Genomic DNA, 18,438 nt, shown 5'->3' with positions numbered 1-18,438 from the left:
ATAAGCGCATTGAGATGGCTTTGTTGTAATTTGCGCTATACAAATAAAGTTGAATTGAATCGAATTTCATGACTTTCCCTTAAAATGATCATGATGATATACTTTTCATGTGCTGAACACATATTGCACTCATTAGTGTTCCTCTGGGGTCTATTTGACCCCAAGCTACTCTAGTTGTGTTGAAGAGGACCCTGTTTTTGAAGAATTCTCACCTGATGAGAATATGAGTGTTGACCCTCCAGCAGATACAATCCCTTCCAAAAATGGTGAGATCAATGGAAAGATTTCTAAGATACATTAACTCTAAAACTGAAAATTTGACCTGATGGTGGCGCTGAAGGAAAGGTCATATCATCACCACAACCAACAGGGTTCATACTCTTGTGGTCATTTATGTTGTCATTAATTATGATTTCAAGGTTTGGCCTGATGGTGACGCTGGAGAACAGGTCAAGGTTTCATTTTATCGAGGGTTAATTTATGTATTCAACAAAGTACCTGATACAAAAAACTTGGTCAACAATTTTGTGAAAATCCTTTTCTGGAGTCAACTCTCCCTGGGGTCAGATTGACCACAATGGTAAAATGTGATAGTAAAATTTGAGGATAATAGGAAAGTTAAAGGTTTATATAATCCCTGGAAAAGTGCTCACTGGAAGTCAAATACTAGATATTCCTTTGAAGAAGCTTTTTTTATTTAATTTCCGTCATTGGGTTCTGATTTCTCTTTGACAAAAAAAAAAAAGCGAGCCAGAAGATATATGAATTGTGGTCACAGGGGTTTCATACTTCAAACAAATGTTCTGTTTCAGAGCCCACTCCTCACTGACTGTTTAAAGTAGTACGGCAAACATGTCAGCTGACTTTTTTTTTGCCCCTATTTGGCTTCACAGTTTCCCCCAACACTGAAGGCCCCCGTGCTGTGCAAAGTGGAATGTTTGTGTCTCCCTTTCCCTGACTCGCTGAAGATTGATGTGTCTGCTGCTGTGATCCTGGGCACTTCTTCACAGCACATCTGGCTGCTAAACGCATGTAGCTGCTGAACAAACAAACATGCCAAGCAACCTGCTTCAGGGACGTTTTGGTGAATTTTGCAGGCAAATTAAATTTCAGGTACTCAACTCCCAGTTGTGCCTTGGATAGTGATGGATTGTTTTTTGTTGGAAGATTCTGGTTTTCTCATTTTTTATGGAAGACTCTAGTTTTGGTGATTAAGGCACTCCTGACGGGTTTAGCTGCTAGAGTTAAAGACTGCTTGAATTTACTTTTAAAACATCTTTAATGGCTACAATCATAGCTCGGTTGTTTGGAAATAGCATCTCATTTTCCCTCCTTTTCATTCACTTGTAATTGCACCATAACTCTTTCTCTTGGGGTGCAGCAAACAAATACAAAAGCCAAGTTTTCCTAGATTTGAATGAACTTTCCATTCGTCTATCTGAAAATTGCTTCAACAAAATGAGTACAAATGAAGATTTACATTATGGAGCTTCTTCCTCTTCACTCGATGCATCAATTCCCAGCTTCCCAAAGGTCTAAGACTGCACAATGAGCTGCTGCATTGCTATAAATCAGGGGTGCCCCAATTATTTTTATTGAAGGTCCAAAAATGAACCCCGGTGTAGGGCCGTGGGCCAAAACTAAACACTAATGTTGCAGTGTATGAAATCAATATATACCAATAACATAACTGTGCAAAAATAAACACTTAAAGTAGTTTGAAACTGAAGACCACTTTTCTTTATTGTGTTTCATGGCATGCAGTCATGAAAAATCTAAATCTCTTCAAAGACATTTAGTCCAATATAAATTCCAAAATAATGGAAAACGATATACAATCAAAACACTAAATTTTACCTGCCTTGAACATTCCTTTAAAACTTGAGAAAAATAATGTATTTGGACATCAGCGTTAGATTTTTCACTGTACTGTATTACATTAACTTCTATGTTCTAAAAAATATCAAAAAATAACAATTTCCAATATGGGCAGCGGGCCAAAAGTAAACACGCAAGCCCCAAATTGGACGGCCCTGCTATAAATGAATTTAACCTGCAATCACATGGTTTTAAAACATACAAACATGCACAATTTAAACTCATCGCATGCTCCACAAGGTTGGACAGGGCAGTTTGTATCCTGTTTCAATAACACAGGCTAAAAAGCTATTCCAGGGGTAACATTCCAAGTACGTTATAAAAAAAAGCAGACTGTCTGAGACATGTGTTAAGTATTTTCACCATTTTGAAGAAGATAGGGAGCTATTTTACAGTTCAACTGTGCTGCGAGTAAAGCATAATGCTAAGGAAATGAATACATTTGGCCAGTTAAACAGATTTATTCCCAAACACGTAGCTAGCTAGCAGATAAGATTATAAGTCTATCCCAGGTGATTACATCCCAGCCTCAGTGGCTGGTCTGTGTTCCAAAACTCACACAGACACTGTAGCATGTCACAAATATCATCACTCACGACAATTCTAAGTGCAAAGTAAATCATTACACAGTGATTCGGACAGGTATGACACTGAGACCCTGACATGTTATGTGGCTTCCAGGTGAAAGTCAGGATGAGAAGCCAAGTAGAAGCTAACGAGAAACACAGACATGGTATATGACATCAGAAAGTAGGACATGCTGGAATCCTACAGATATATGAAAGATAGATAGATAGATAGATAGATAGATAGATAGATAGATAGATAGATAGACTGTATTTCAAATACTGTCTGCACCAGTGTTGGGCGGAAACGCGTTCCAAGTAACGTGTTACCGCTACAACATCACTTTTGACAGTAACTAGTACTGTAACGCAATAAATTTCTAAACAAATAACGCCGTTACCATTACAATATGGTGCGTTTGTCCGTTACTTTGTTAGCTGCAGTGTACTTCCTGTTTACAGTGGCGCTACATATTTTTGCGGGATGGCGTGCCAAACACGGTAAAACAGTAGAAGAAGAGGCATTGTCAGCGTGTCTCTGTTTACATCACGTGCGCCAATCATGGCGAGTCAATGCGAGAGCAGAACGAGCTTCTCAGAGTGGAAATATGCGCATTATTTTTGTCTCCAAAAGATGCATCAGTGAAGCTAAGCTAACGCTGCGAATGTGCACCTGGAATATGCACAGCTTACTTTACATTACTGTGCTAAGGCTGAAAAATTACTGTTTTAATTTTGGAGCAGCTGTTTTGTGATTTATATGCACATCATTTATGGTTGTTTTATAGCTGTATGGACACAAATGACCCAAAATAAATAATACATTCTTTAATTCTAAGTGACTCAAAAGTGACTTTTTCCAGTAACGCACTACTTTTTGGTGTCAGTAATCAAAATAGTAACTGAGTTACTCTGTTAATGAAGTAACTAGTAACGGTAACTAGTTACTTTTTTCAGCAACTAGCACAACACTGGTCTGCACACACACTCAAAAGACGAAGGGCGGCTGGGCCGACTGCCCGTTTGTTGATTTTTGCGACAGTGCTGTGGTGTTTGTGGCCACTAGGGGGCGCTTGGCCCCCTGTGGCCAAAAGTCGCACAGTGTGCCTTTAAGTTCCCTTAAGTTGGTTAAGTTAAATTAAGTTCAGGCTGGTTACATTAATTTTCTGACAGATAAAGACAGTGTAGGCCTCATTGATCAATCGAAGAAAAGTAATCATTGAGGGAAATCATTCAATCAATCAATCAATCAACATTTTATCTATAAATTGCTTTTTATACAAAAAATAGGTCAAAAAGCTTTTTGAAATAATTATTACGAAAATATTATTGGCTTGAGGAAATTTAACAAAGACTCTAAATTGAACAAGCAAGTTGTCGCCATAAAAAAAATTAAAATAAAACGGAACAAAAATGACTTCAAGTGACTCACTATCTTCCTTGTCTGGCAAATAAACACATGAGCAAAGTTCAAATACTTCTATAAGAAACTTTAATACATCAGCACCGTCTTTACATTTTTTTTTTTTTTTTAAAGGATCCCCAATCCCATAATGCAATATGTCAAATGACCATTTGTTAACAAACCCAAAAATGTCTGTGATGGAGTCAAAAACAATCTCGCGAGAGGCAATTTCAACCTAAATTCTACAGTTTTTCTAAAGAAATACTATTGATTTAATGATCTGAAGCTTACACTATGTCTTTATCTGTGTTATAAAAATGTTAGTTATCATCCCCAGCAGCTTTAAATACAGTAATTTGCAGTAAGACGCTATTAATTTAGACTTTAGGCTGCTCTAATGGACATTTCTCTGTTAAAGGAAATAAATTGAGTTTGTCAAGCCTGTTTTTCAAGCTGTCTAATTTCTCTGGGATTGTTGTGGATGTTTATAGTCTGGACTAGGGATATTAGCTGGTTGCTGTGGTAACTGTCAGATGCTTGATGCATTCAAGTCTTTAAAGATATTGTGAAAGAAATCTGTAAGTGCACAAACAGCCATGTGTACTGCATTGATTTGATAATAACATGTGAGAGCATTTTTCTAAAGCTGACTTTTGCAGTCTCCTCTGGCATAATTATTATCTGACTTATAAAACATGAGGTCCCGCATTACAGACTCCACTCCATCTCTGTTTTACACACTTATCCTGCAATGTTTATTATCTCCACCAAGGAGAGAATGTTTCCATCAGCGTTTATTTGTTTTTTTATCTGTTAGCAGGAATACATTAAAAGTACCAAACAAATTTGGACCAAATCTTAACCAAGGACAGACTTCACTCGATCAAAGATGTCCTCATTCTAAAAACATAAACATAATGTCCTTTTCTGTTTCCCATCATTAGCAAAAAATACCAGAATTCAAATCTTGGTTGTCAGGATTACGTATGACAAAAGTCGGCTACTTAAAGGGTTTTGACAAATGAAAAGAGATCAATACATTTTAGAGGGGATTAGGATCAATATACTGATTCTGGATCAGTTTCAAAGATAAAAAAATCCCTATCTCTCATCATACAGTAAGTGAAATTTCAAAAATTCTTATTTTCGTTCGTAATTGATCAACTTTTTAAAAAAAATTTGACTCAGTGACGTCAGGTTTGTTACTCAACTACCACATCAACTTTCATGGATTGTGCATTTTCATCGCAAATTTTTGAAAAAAACGTTTGTTCCCATACATTTCGACCTACTGTTTTGTAATTGTTTTAACTGTAAAGTGTCAGGTTTTTTTTTTTAAATCGCTTATAAAGACAATGAATCATTGATTATTATTATTATTGTATGTTTATACATGGAGATAGAAATTCCTTACAAGTGTGAATGATCATGGCACCATGATCATGGAACACTGATCCAGATAATACATTCTAGCAAACAGGATATTTGGTGCTTGGCGGAGGTTTACTCCCACTTTTCTACTGTTCAGCACATTTATCCCCATACCTGTGAGCGAAATGTAGCACAATAAAAAAAGTCATGTGTTTTCCCAGGATTAGACTATTACAAACACTTCCAAGTAGGTTGTGTTTGTCTACTCCTTTCTGCCTCCCGGGTGGTTGTTCTGTCATTTCTGTCAGTGTAAAGACAACGCTTTGTGTTTGCTCGCTGCGTGGCTTTAGACGCGTCAGACTCATCATGACTTTGACTGTTATAATCTATCATAAATATGCAGCTACATGCTCGCTCTCTTTCTTTCTTTTTTTTCTTTGTGTGTGTGTGTGTGTGGGTGTGTGTGTGTGTGTTCTTTATATCAAATCTGTGCTGAAAGCATTGGCAGACAAACAGCTGGCTGTTTTTTAATTAAGTGGAAGCAATAACTCATCGAAACTAAAGAAAATCCTTCAAATACTTCAGTGTTTGGTATTTAACAAGGAGTAAAACTATGTTAACTTCACGGTCTTATAGCTAACTCATTACTCGGAGAGCTAATTCTTTTTATGGGTGCCACTTCCTGTTTAAGTAGTCTTTAAGTGTTCCTTAGGGTAAACAGACAGCTTAACTCACTTTACTGCCCAATAAATAGTAATGTGCTGTCCACAGGAACTACAACTTCTGCTTCCAGATTTTCACAGTAAAAGCGGTTGACTTCAGCCATGCACGTGTCATATTAAACGATAACCACAACAACAGTGTACTGTTATAACTTTATAAATAATAGGGGCAGGATGACAGACTAGAGTTCACGATACGATCGAAGATAATGGGCTCATGGAAATAATACAATATTTAGGATATGATATTTTGAAAAGAGAAAAAAAAAGACCAACCAAAAAAATGCAGTGGGAAAATAACCAGGCTTTTATTTAACTTTAACTCTGGGCATACTTCTACTTACTCTGGGTATGATCAAAACAATAACTATTCATGTAAATAAGACAATTTTTTCATATTTAAAGTGCAAAGTAAAACAAAAAAACAGACACTGACAATTCATAGTATTCTAAAATTAAAACCAAATAATATCGTCGCCATTATCATGACATTCCTAAAAAAAATCTATCTGTGCTCGAACTTTGCATAACAAGTTTTTAAAACTCAAACTAGAACAATCTACACAGCCCAGATTTAAGATATGGATGTGTTTGTAAAAAAACAAACAAAACAATATTAGCATTGATCTTATGACATTTCAATATCGTGATACATTGTTGCATCTTATAAAATACCTCATATTTAAGTTATCAAGAAGGAAATGATCAACAATGGGTATCTGGTATGCTCGTTGTGTGTCACAAAAAAACATGAAAAAGGTTGACTGAGATCAATATTTGAAATTTGCTTCACAGACAGTTGAAGACTAGATAATTAGTTCTTCGCAACTATTGCTGTTATGAATGGAAAAGTAGCATTACATGGAAATGAGACTGAATCATTAACTGAAAAACAGAAAACAGGAAAGTTATGCTGAATTCATTTAATGCTGCGTTCACACCAAATGCGTCTACCGAACGCATCTGCCGTACAAACGTACGGCAGGGTCTGCAGGATCAAAAAATGTCCCCATTCGCTTCATATGCACGTCTGAAGCGAAGCCCCGCCCCCCAGCGACACATCCAACTCGGTGAGTTTCACTGCCTGCTGAAGCGAGGATCTGCGCTCCTTTTTCTCCTCTCACAAACATAAACCACCAGTGAAAAAAGCCGGTGTGATTAGCGGCTAATGCTATCCTAGCTCAGTGCTGACTTTCAAAGATGAAAACTACAGAGTTTTACACTTTTACTGCTACTACCACCTCCTCGCTGATTCTCCTCCACGCCAAATCCTTCCTAGTCCGGTCTCGGTTATAAAGGCCGTGTCATACAGCTCCAGGTGGTCACACACAGCTTCTACTCCATGGTTGAATGGGTGAACAGACCGGTGTCCAAAGACTCTGATTGGCTTTTGTCACGCGTTAACAGTTGCAGGAGTTCAATATTTTCAACTCCTGCGAATGTGCGAATATGACAAAAAATCAGGAGCGCATTGCCACGGTCAACGCTCTTGACGTGCGGATCGGACCGCACCGCCGCACAGGAACGATTTCACATCTGGGACACATCTATTCTTGTAATCCGGTTGCATGAACAATTCGTGACGCATCCTGTGTGAACGCAGCATTAGCCAATCAGGACGCAGAACACAATGCATGGGTTCTCAGCCAATGAGGACACAGCGTTCATACGATGTAAAAAAATGCATGCGAAATTGTGCTGTAAAAAAAATCCGCGAAAAACACCGAGGTCATGAAAAGTGAACCGCGTTATAGTGATGGACAACTGTATTCTAAAATTGAATAAATATAATGTATATATACAGTAGGAGATTTTAGATGCAGTCCTAATAAAAAAATTCGATATTCATTTTCTGGCTGTTATCGGACCGATATCTGATATCAATATCGGATCGGGACACTCCGATAAAATACCTCATATTCAAGTTATCAAGAAGGAAATGATCAACAATGCGTATCTGGTATGCTTGTTGTGTTTTTAGAAGACCCAAAAAACATGAAAAAGGTTGACTGAGATCAATGTTTGAAACTTGCTTCACTGACAATTGAAGACTAGATAATTAGTTCTTCAAAACTATTGCTGTTATGAATGAAAAAGTAGCGCTACATGGAAATGAGACTGAATCATTAACTGAAAAATGGAAAACAGGAAAGTTATGCCGAATTCATTTTATAAGCATTAGAGATAATGATGTTGATAATGGCAATGGAAAAAAACCTGCATGCATAACTGTATCCAATTATTGAAATACAAACATAATCAAGAATATTTGGAAGATGGAGGTGGGATATGCAGACAGAATACTTCAGCATGAACAGTTGATTTTTTTTAGTGCAAATTTATACAAAGGTTCAGAGTCAATTCACGTGAAGTCTAAAGCTTCAAAGATGGGTGGTGAGCTGCTGAAGCCTCCAGCTCCACTGGGGACGGGACGACCTGAGTGTGTGAGTGGGCGTATTCAAATGGAGAGGATCTGAGAGGTATGTGTGGATTGTATTTACAGTCAGAAGAAGAAGATGAAGAAGTAAAAAAATGGAATGAGTTGTTGCGTACTTGGACTGTAGGGCTTGTGAAACTAGGTGAGTGTAACCACTTGCACTCTGTGCTTCCATTGCTATAATAAAATAGCTTCTGAGAGAAGTAGGCATCTTTTAGTTTATGTAACCAGCTTAGAAGCTGTGCAGTAAGTGATCTTAATAATGTCACAACATTTTTGCATCTTTGCAATGTGTCTAGACCAGAAATGAGCAAAAAATGTGATCGATCTGAGGCTCACATGATCAAACATTCACGTCAATATTTAGAATAATGACCCATCTGAGCATTAATACAGGAAAGAAGAAAGGGTTTGGTGCATTTTGTTCTTGTTCTGTATATTTTCCTGCCATTTGTTGTATGTTTTTCTTGTTTTGTTTCCATTTTGTAAATCTTTCATTTTGTGTGCTTTGTTGTTATCAATGTTTTGGAGTCATTTTGAGCATCTTTTTGTTCGTTTGTTTGTTTTTGGATTCATTTTGTGTATTTTTGCTTCTTTTTTGTTGTCATTTTTGTGTTTTTGGAGTCATTTTTGTGTATTTATTTGAGGGGCAGGGGGTGCAGAATATTAAAAAAAAAAAAAAAAAAGAGTCTGGTTTATACAATAATTGGGAATGTTATTTCTCCAAAAATTACAACATTACTTTGAAATGTATTGTAATGCACTTTATTCTATGAATATTGTCTTCCCCAGTGACATGCAGTGAAGTGTTTCCAATCTGATTTTGACCCACTGATGCTTGTTTATTCCAAATACCAAAGCATAATGACAGTGATCCACAAAATTATATCTTTGTGCATCAGAGGTTGAGGAGGTTTGCATGTTTTTGCATGTTTTTCAGGATTTTTTGCATCCCTCTTCTGTTTCATGTTCATTCTTATACAGTTGATGACTTTTCCCAGCTGACTCTATGGGCCTGTATTACAAAACTGGATTTTCTCTTATTGCACATCTGTGAGAAAAAATATTTAGGCATTGATGCAATCTTTTCATTTACCTGATGACATCCTGTAGGAAATATATATATATATATATATATATATATATATATATATAAATATATATATATATAAATTTATATATATATATGTTTTTTTTTTTTTTTTTTTTTACCAATTACTAGACATTTCAGGTGACCTGATTTTAATTCCAAGCAACCCCACATGGGGTCTTGACTCCAAGGTTGAAAAATACTGGTGTAAGGTGTCTTTGTTTAAACTGTGTTTAAATGCTTTAAGTACTTTTTTCAATCAATCAATCAATCAATCTTTATTTGTATAGCGCCAAATCATAACCAATGGTATCTCAAGGCACTTTACAGTAGAGCAGTCTTAAGGACGGACTCTTCATTTTATGGATACACACATATGCATATATACGTATATACACATACATATGTATCCCACACCCAACATGAATTCATCATGGCGGCAAGGAAAACCTTCTGTTAAGCAGCAGGAACCTTGTGTGGATCCCATTCCTATGATGAACAGCCATCCACGTTATGCTGTGTTGGGTGTGTGCAGAGAAAAGGGTGGAGACAGAGCCGCTGAGTCTCTGTAACTCCACACTGAGGATCCCACGGACCTGCAAGACAAAAGCCAGAAGGAGTACAGGAGCAAACACACAAGGGAGTAAGCAGACATAGAGGGAGTGTTTGAAAGAGGAATGGGACCCTCTCCGGTCCCTCTCTAACCTAAATGACCTCTCTCTTAACGCCCTCTCCAACCTCTCTCCAACCGAGCATGCCAGACCCCCCCCCCCGGCAGTCTATGCCTATTGCATCTTAATTATGAGCTATGAGCTGGTTCCTAACTAAAAGCTTTATCAAAGAGGAATGTTTTGAGCCTAACCTTAAAGGTAGAGAGGGTGTCTGCCCCCCGAACCGTGGTTGGTAGATGGTTCCAGAGAAGTGGGGCCTGATAACTGAAAGCTCTTCCTCCTATACTACTTTTAGAGATGAATGGAACAACGAGTAGTCCAGCATTTTGAGAGCGTAGTGTTCTGGGGGGATTGTATGGCACTACAAGCTCCTTGAGATAGACTGGTGCCTGTCCATTTAGGGCTTTATAAGTGAGAAGAAGAATCTTGAATTCTATTCTATATTTTTACATAATCCTGCTAACAGACGAACAAACAAACAAATACACTTTGGTGAAAATATTACAGATAAATACACAATATTTGTGCTCCTAAAAACTAAATATGCAAAATTACTCCCAGAACACAAAAATGTATGTCTTCAAATCTATGGCTATTGCAATATTGCAAACCACTTTTAAAAAACATAAGTGAATTTTTTAAATGTTACTTTTGACCAGATTTACAGCAATATTTGTGAAATTTGTGGAAAAAAGAAATTCTCGTAAAAATATAACGTCAATGTGAATTCAAAATGTTAAATATGAAATCTGAATCTCAATGGTGAATATAAATATTACATTTAAATATACATTTTAAATCTAAATGTAAGTGTAAATATAAATGTTAAATCTAAATCTCAATGTTGAATATAAATATAACACTTAAATATACATTTTAAATCTAAATGTAGATGTTAAATCTAAATCTAAATATTAAATATTAAATCTAAATCTCAATGTTAAATGTAAATATACATTTAAATATGCATTTTAAATCTAAATGTAAATGTTGACTCTAAATCTGAATGTTAAATCTAAATGTAAATGTTAAATATTAATTCTAAATCTCAATGTTAAATATAAATATTACATTTAAATATACATTTTAAATCTAAATCTAAATGTTGACTGTAAAACTAAATGTTAAATCTAAATGCCACAGTTGAAACTAAATAATTAGCTAATATGCAAATTCACTGGAAGAACCAAAATAAAAGCTCAAAGTTTTAGATTTAACATTTAGATTTCGATTTAACATTTAGATTTAAATGCAACATTTAGATTTAGATTTAATATTTAAAATTTAGGTTTAACATTTAGATTTAATATTTCGCATTTAGACTTAACATCGACATTATATTTTACGAGAAAATTCACAAAAAAAAAAAAAAAATCACAAATTTCACTATTAATGCTGTAAATCTGGTTAAAAATTAACATTATTTTTTTTTAAAACGTGGTTTGTTGCTAAATGTTGCAAAAAGTTGCTATTTTAGCATGCGCAACATTACAATCGGCACCCCATAGAAATCAACTGAAAATCTCTCCCTCTCTCTCCCTCTCACTCAGTGCGTGCGTGCGTGCGTGTGTGAGGAGGAGCTCCAGTGGCTCTGGCTCCTCTCCGGTAACGGGGACTGTCAGACCTCAGCTCTTGACTGCACCGGTCTGGTGCCCCGCAACGCTGTCCTTTATACAATCCCTTATTATATAAGATGGAAATGAGGTGGAGGTTGTAGCAGTTTTTAAAGCCTGTGTGGATAAAGAGAAAGTTTGCACTGACAGCTGCGTTAAACTGGAGCTCAGAAGCTGGAAGGACTTCTCCCATTATTCTCCTCAGCATCTTCATCTGGAGCCTCGGTTTAAAACCCTGCTAAGGTAAGTCACGAAGTGGGCTTTGAAAGCCTCTTAAAAGGCTTTTCAAACTAACTGTGAAGTGTCTCATTTAAAGCTGAAAGCATAATGTGAAACCATTCAGGTTGAAATCCACTCCTTTATTATTTCTGCAAAGATGATGGAAGGTTTGGTGACGACTGTGGTCGTTAATGCATAAATAAATGCATTGCAATTTTTCAGGGTATTAAATATTTACTTTTTTCTACATAAAGTCCTTTATGTAAAATATGCATTTTAGATGTAATTATAAGAAATAATGGTCATTTATTGAAGTTATATTTATTTAGAAGGGAACAATTATTAAATTATACTGAAAAATCCTAATTAGATGGTGTAATTTTTTTTTTTTAATGCATTTATGTTTTTTTATTATTAATATTTAGCGATACTCCAGATACCCCTAGTCTAACTAAAACTATTTTTTTGCAACTATATTGAAGGCTTTTTCTTTCTTTTTTTTTGCAGTAGAATAAAACTGCAGTGTCTGTGCAGCTGTAGAAACTCTAATTATGATCTCTTTGAAGCCAGTGTGAGAAGTAAATTCATTTATAAACCCCAGATATACAAAATGCAACCATGCAGCAATTGTCTCCTGATTTCATTTACAAGGCAACAAACGACAAGGGAACCTAATAAGCAAAGGCGCACACTGCACGCTGTTGAAAAGCACCACTGATTAAAAGGTCAATGGATGTGACCTTTCTGCTCTTTCGTGCTGACATTTGTTCCTTTATTCTAATTTAAAAACCCTGAATTCTTTTTGGAGCCATCCTTGCTGTTGTACCCTATTAGATGTATTTGCACGTAACCTACATGGAGTTGGAAAACAGGCATTCCTTCATGCATCCTTGAGCCCACGAGCAAGATTTACAAAAAGCCAAAAAAATCTTGACTAAATGCAGCCGCCTGAATCAGTTTCCACTAGCGTCAGAATGAATGCACAAACTGATCTGCCTGCCAAGAAGACGTCTGCAGCTATTTTAGGATCCTTGTTTTGGGGATTCCTTGGTCTTTTTTTTTTTTTTTTTTTTGGATAATGCTCAGAGCATGTGTAGGACACAACGGCGAAACAATGACTATGAGCAAACATATGAAGACAGATAAGGAACCGTGAAGAATGACGAAGACGACTACTGTTCCGTCGTACGTGCAAACAGGCAGAATCTGCGCCTGCGATGACAATGTTTCCGAGTCTCCGAGATGAGTTTTGTCATTTGTCGTCCTGCACAATGTCAGCCTGCCTGCGTGTGCGGTCACAGAGACTGGCTCGCGGGTGAGCGAGCAAGCATCAAGGATCAGAAGTGAGACGTCTGAGGGTGGCAGAAAGGAAGAGAGAGATTGAAAAAGAGAGAGAGAGAGAGAGAGAGAGAGAGAGTTCTGAATGAAAATGATCAAAGGGGAACAGATGAGTCTTTGGAGATTTGCTTGGTAAATTCTAGTGACCTTTTACAGGTTTGACTGACAGATTTAGCCCACTTTTTTTTTTTTTTGATTAAAGAAAAAAAAAAAAAGATTCAGACTAATTCTTTCTTAGTTCCACAATATATAAAATCCACATCAAACACGCAACGATTCAGTCCTCCTCCTGTGTACGCACACACGGCGCAGCGTTGTCTCTCTGGGAAGGTCAGCAGACTATCCACTGTCTCTTGTTATTGCTCAATATTAATCACGCTAATGCCCCATGTTTTATTCAAAGGCACTTGCAATGACTACAGGTCACTTCTAGTCTGCATTCGAGCATTGTAATTGACATGATTATGATGGAGACAATGCTCTTTAGGGCCAGGAGTGACACCTCGAGCAACCCTTGACCAAACAAATCTGGATAACAAAGGATCTCATTAATTATTATAATTATAGTTCAATGGTTGTCAGGATGGGGGGAAAAAATCTTTAAGATTAAGCTGTTTAGAAGATGTGGATGACGTTCACTGAAAGAGTGGCAGAGCAATCAGGCAACACAGAAAGTGGCTAATTGAACAAAAAGCTGAAAGGTTAGCGATTAGTTACTCAATGCACGAGCAAGTCATCTGTCAGGTTCAGAAAGGTCTTATGGAATGCTTCAACCTTTGCATTTACATAATAAATCTGACTATTGTTAGAGTCAAAGGGCATATTTTATTGCTTCTTCTCAGGCAAAAGGGAAATACAGCTTGTGCAGAACCTGCTCTAGTCTGTTTAAAGCAGTAAAAACCTTTATGGAGTAAAGTACGACCGTAAAGTTGACTTATGAGGTTTTATTGAGGAAGCTGAACTAGTTATGGGATACAACTGAAGGTAAGTGTTGCAATATGTGACATTCTATGTAGTATTCATGTTGATTGATTCATGTTAATCTACACCGGGGTTTGAATGAGTCGTATTGCAATTAAAATAACTTAACATGTTGTTTCAGATTCAAAGCCGTTCATTCATGTGGCTGAAAAAAGTCAATAGATGGCACTAGAATAGAACAACTACAGGATACCTTGCTAAAAAAGAGGCGATAGAGCCAAGAATAGAGTGTTTTGTTGTTCAAAAAGACAAAGGCATGGACAGATTCATTTTCAATGGGTTAATATTCTCATAAAAATGGCTCTGTGTGCTGTGGTCTGTGATATCTCCTCCTCTGGTAATACCTGGATTCAATTTGCAGCTTCATCGCTCACATCGCTATAGAGCCGCACAGCTGGTTGCAAAAAAACGTGCCCCTATGCAGCCATAAGGGTTTGAAACTTCCCTATCTGCAATGATGGACTCTCACGTTCAAGCCAATGGCATTTGCAGCATCACAGCGTTTGAAAATTACTATAGCAGTTTTAAATCAAAGAGATTTTTAAAAGGTTTACAAAAACACATCAGGACACAACAACAACAGTTATAAGAATCTACTTTTACCAAGTGTTCAAGCTCTGATGAAATGGTTATTTTTTAACTTTTTAAAGAGAACACTCAAGGTACCAGGATTGGAAGCACCAGGAAGAGTTTTTGTCTGTCTGTCTGTCTGTCTGTCTGTGGGGTGAAATGATGGAACCGCCTGGATTCACAGCAAAAGCGATGCCAAAATATTCAGAACACTGAACTGAAAGCAAACATATTTTCCTACTCATGCCGTTGACTGATTCTTGCACCACAAAAATAATGTTCGTGTTCTTTCTTACTGCTTTTGTGTCCTTCTTTTTTACAACCAACAGTTTTTATTGATGTGTATTTACTCACGACACTGTGTTTCTTCAGCCCATCTCCTGTTATTTTATTGTTTTCTTTCCTCATTATCAGTGGCCTCCCTGACAAACTGGCAGGCCCACTGTTATATGATATGAGCTTTTTCTCTGTGTATGTCGGTCGACTTCTCATCTTGGTCCTTTATTACTGCGATGTCCTGTTCCCTTTTGTTTTTCACACTTAATTACATTCTCTGCTGTTTTCCAGACTCTCTGTTTATCTGTTCCCTGACTTTCTCTCTAAACACTTTCACCCCATCATCCAGTTTAGATCCCTTTGGCTTTTTGTCCAGTGCTGCCAGTCACTGCTGGCTTTCTGTCACTGGGGGAGACATGCTGTCACTGAGTACACATACCTTAGGGTCACCGTAACGACTGAGGGTCGATTGTTGGCTTGCATTGGAAATTGATCTTTGATGGTATTTGATTTTGGTTTAAAACCTGAAAATCTGATAGTTACTAAATATGGGTAACTTCAGAGGCAAATCCACTACCTGGGAGATCCTTCATAAAAAAATCTTATTTGGATGTTGTATTGTCAACTGTTCTGGTTGTTTGCGTAAGAATAGAGAAGCTAAAGATTGGATTAATGATATCAGGTATTTTGTACAAGATGAGGTTAGCACATTTAGTTAACCATTAATTTTCTGTTTACTTCAAATAAAGGTATGCGGGTTGCTAGGATATATCTGGTCATTCTGTTAATAAACCTTAGTGGAGAGCCGAAGTGAATAAGACTCCTTCCTTTACACCTACGAACAAAAAGCTTATGTTGAGACCATTCTGTGCCGTCCACAGACTTCTTTACAGTCACAGGCTCACCTCGCAGCACATAGTGAACAACCTTAATATTCTCTTATTTTGATCTTTATGGTGTATTTTGAGGTTGCACAATTGATTACACCGGGGGTCACTAACACAGTGCCCGTGGGCATCATGTAGCCCGCATGCACCATGTGATGTGCCCCCAGGAGCTCTAGTCGCCAATGAGCTCCATCTAAAAAAAAATCTGATTTTCTTTCCAGGATTCAAACTCACAAAGATACACATGAGAGATGTAGTTAGTACTCAGTAAAGTTAAATAATGCTGATAAAGTTTTAGTATTAAATTAACCATCAACAGTGGTATGTTATATATAATATGATATGTGTGTGTATATATATATATACAGTATATATATATATATATATATATTTTTTTTTTAAATGCAAGGCAGATTTTCTATACAATTGAATGAAAATGAAACAATTGCTTGAAAAAGGAGAAATAAAGTGTTTCATGTTGAAATCTCAACATTTCCTACCTTTTAAAGTTACTTCTAGCCTTCCTTTTTAATGTTACCCTCTAAATAAAGGGAAACCAAGAAAATGTAGTATTGAGGAAGTGCTTTTCTAACTGGTAACCCTTTGGACTATTCAGTACCTATAAGTAGCTCACGGTTTCAGAAAGGTTGGTGACCCCTGGTTTACACAGTACACTGACTTTTCACTGCTGCTACCTTTAATATTAGACTACTTTTGGAGTTATTCAACATGGGATCCACCATGTCATTGGAAGTGCTGGTAATAAAAGGCATTGAATACACAACAACCTCTATTAGTTCAATCATTGGCACGTACAGTATAGTTCACTTGCATCTGCATGCTAGTCCGTCAACACAGATATAGCCACTTTAAATAGTTAACTTTCTTCTAAGAAGTGATTTGTTTGTCCGAAACTTGTTAATTCTGAACTACATAATATTCCCAACATGCCCGGATAAGAGGTGCGATTGAATTCACCCCCATTCTGCACAGGTGGACGTGATGTTTTTCAGATTGTCTTCTGGCAGGCACAGTACCACCTCAGCTTTCTCAAGACAGCACAAATTTACATGACTATGTGAATTTTCTTTACATATGACACAAACCCTTTTGCGTTGACTTGTTCAGTTCATACTTTATGTAGTTTTTGGCCATGAAGCCAAACAACTGTGGTTTCCCTCTTTTTTCACTTTGTAACTGTACCTGTTACTTTTCTAATAATTATTCACACAGCTCATGTGTCACACATTGATCATGCTATAATGCAATGATGCTGAAAGGATTCTGTCTTATAGCCAGGTTTCGGGTACTTTTACCCATAGAGCAAAATAATCTTTTTAACCCACAGAAACAAAAATATGTCTCTGTGATGTTGCCGACGTACACGTTCAGCCAAAAATAATAATACAATTCACAATATATTTAACGTCACTGTCATAGACCCTTTAGGAGAAGCACCCCTTTATTAAAAGGGGTTGAATAAAGCTGGTACCAATTAATGGACAATGTGTTAGATGTCCTAAAGAACAATAGACACAGTACCTAAATGACTTCCTCCCTAACAGAAGTTCACAAATTCTTCACTTGATGGCTTTTTAAAAGTTTTTTTGAAGCCAAGTGTAGTTAATCAACTCAGGCCACATTGATTAATCTGTTTAGTTAATAAGACTTTACAACATTTACGAGCCAAAGCATTAAATTAGAGGCACCTCTCAACTGCCATGTTTATCACCAGTGCTTATGGTTCCAGCTGTACGGCACCTCAGTGAGCACATGGTGTTCTTATGAGACACCTGGAAACAAAGCAGCATGTCTTCTACACACGTTGGTGAAGATGAATGTGGAAAACTAAGGTTTTTGATATTTCAGGTTAAACAATACCGTGAAATGAAATATTTGATATAAATTAGATGTTTTTTATTTCTTTTTTTACTGTAAAAACATGAATGGAATGGACTGGCACCTTGTCCAGGGTGCACCAGTAAACCCCGGAACCCCGAAAAGTAGGGTTGGAAAATGGATGGATGAAATATAATAAATGGCTTGAATTAAATAGATTTTTATTTTTTAAATTACATATTTTGATAAAATACTTTTTATACTTCAAACTGAACAACTTGTAAAGATGACGTGAAACCACCTCTGTCTATAAATGTGATTTTGTTGCTTGAGTAGTTTGTAATTTTTTTTTTGTTTTGTTGAAGCAGCAAGTTATGATAAAACTGTGTATACAAAGATAATGTGAGTGTTAGAGAAACAGGAAGTAGAGCTTCATAAGTGTTACAGTGAGATTTCAGTCCATATGTGGTGCTATTGTTACAGGATTGTAAATTAAAGCTGTTGACTAACCGAAGCAGTTAATAACATCTCTCTCTTTTCTTTTTTGAGTTTAAGTTTTAATTTTCTTTTGTTTT

The 18,438-nt window shown here is 36.7% G+C and overlaps 1 protein-coding gene across 1 annotated transcript in view; it reads left to right on the top strand.

The window, feature by feature from the left end:
- The first annotated feature begins 11,755 nt into the window (after nt 1-11,755).
- calcr (calcitonin receptor) overlaps nt 11,756-18,438 on the top strand; it is a 57,495-nt gene continuing 50,812 nt past the window's right edge. Inside the window, 1 exon segment of the mRNA XM_028461474.1 lies at nt 11,756-11,996. The gene's annotated coding sequence lies outside the window, so the exon portion shown is untranslated.

The sequence above is a fragment of the Gouania willdenowi genome, chromosome 11, assembly GCF_900634775.1.
Source record: "Gouania willdenowi chromosome 11, fGouWil2.1, whole genome shotgun sequence".
Lineage (NCBI taxonomy): Eukaryota > Metazoa > Chordata > Actinopteri > Blenniiformes > Gobiesocidae > Gouania > Gouania willdenowi.
This window is presented reverse-complemented; position numbering and strand designations above follow the sequence as displayed.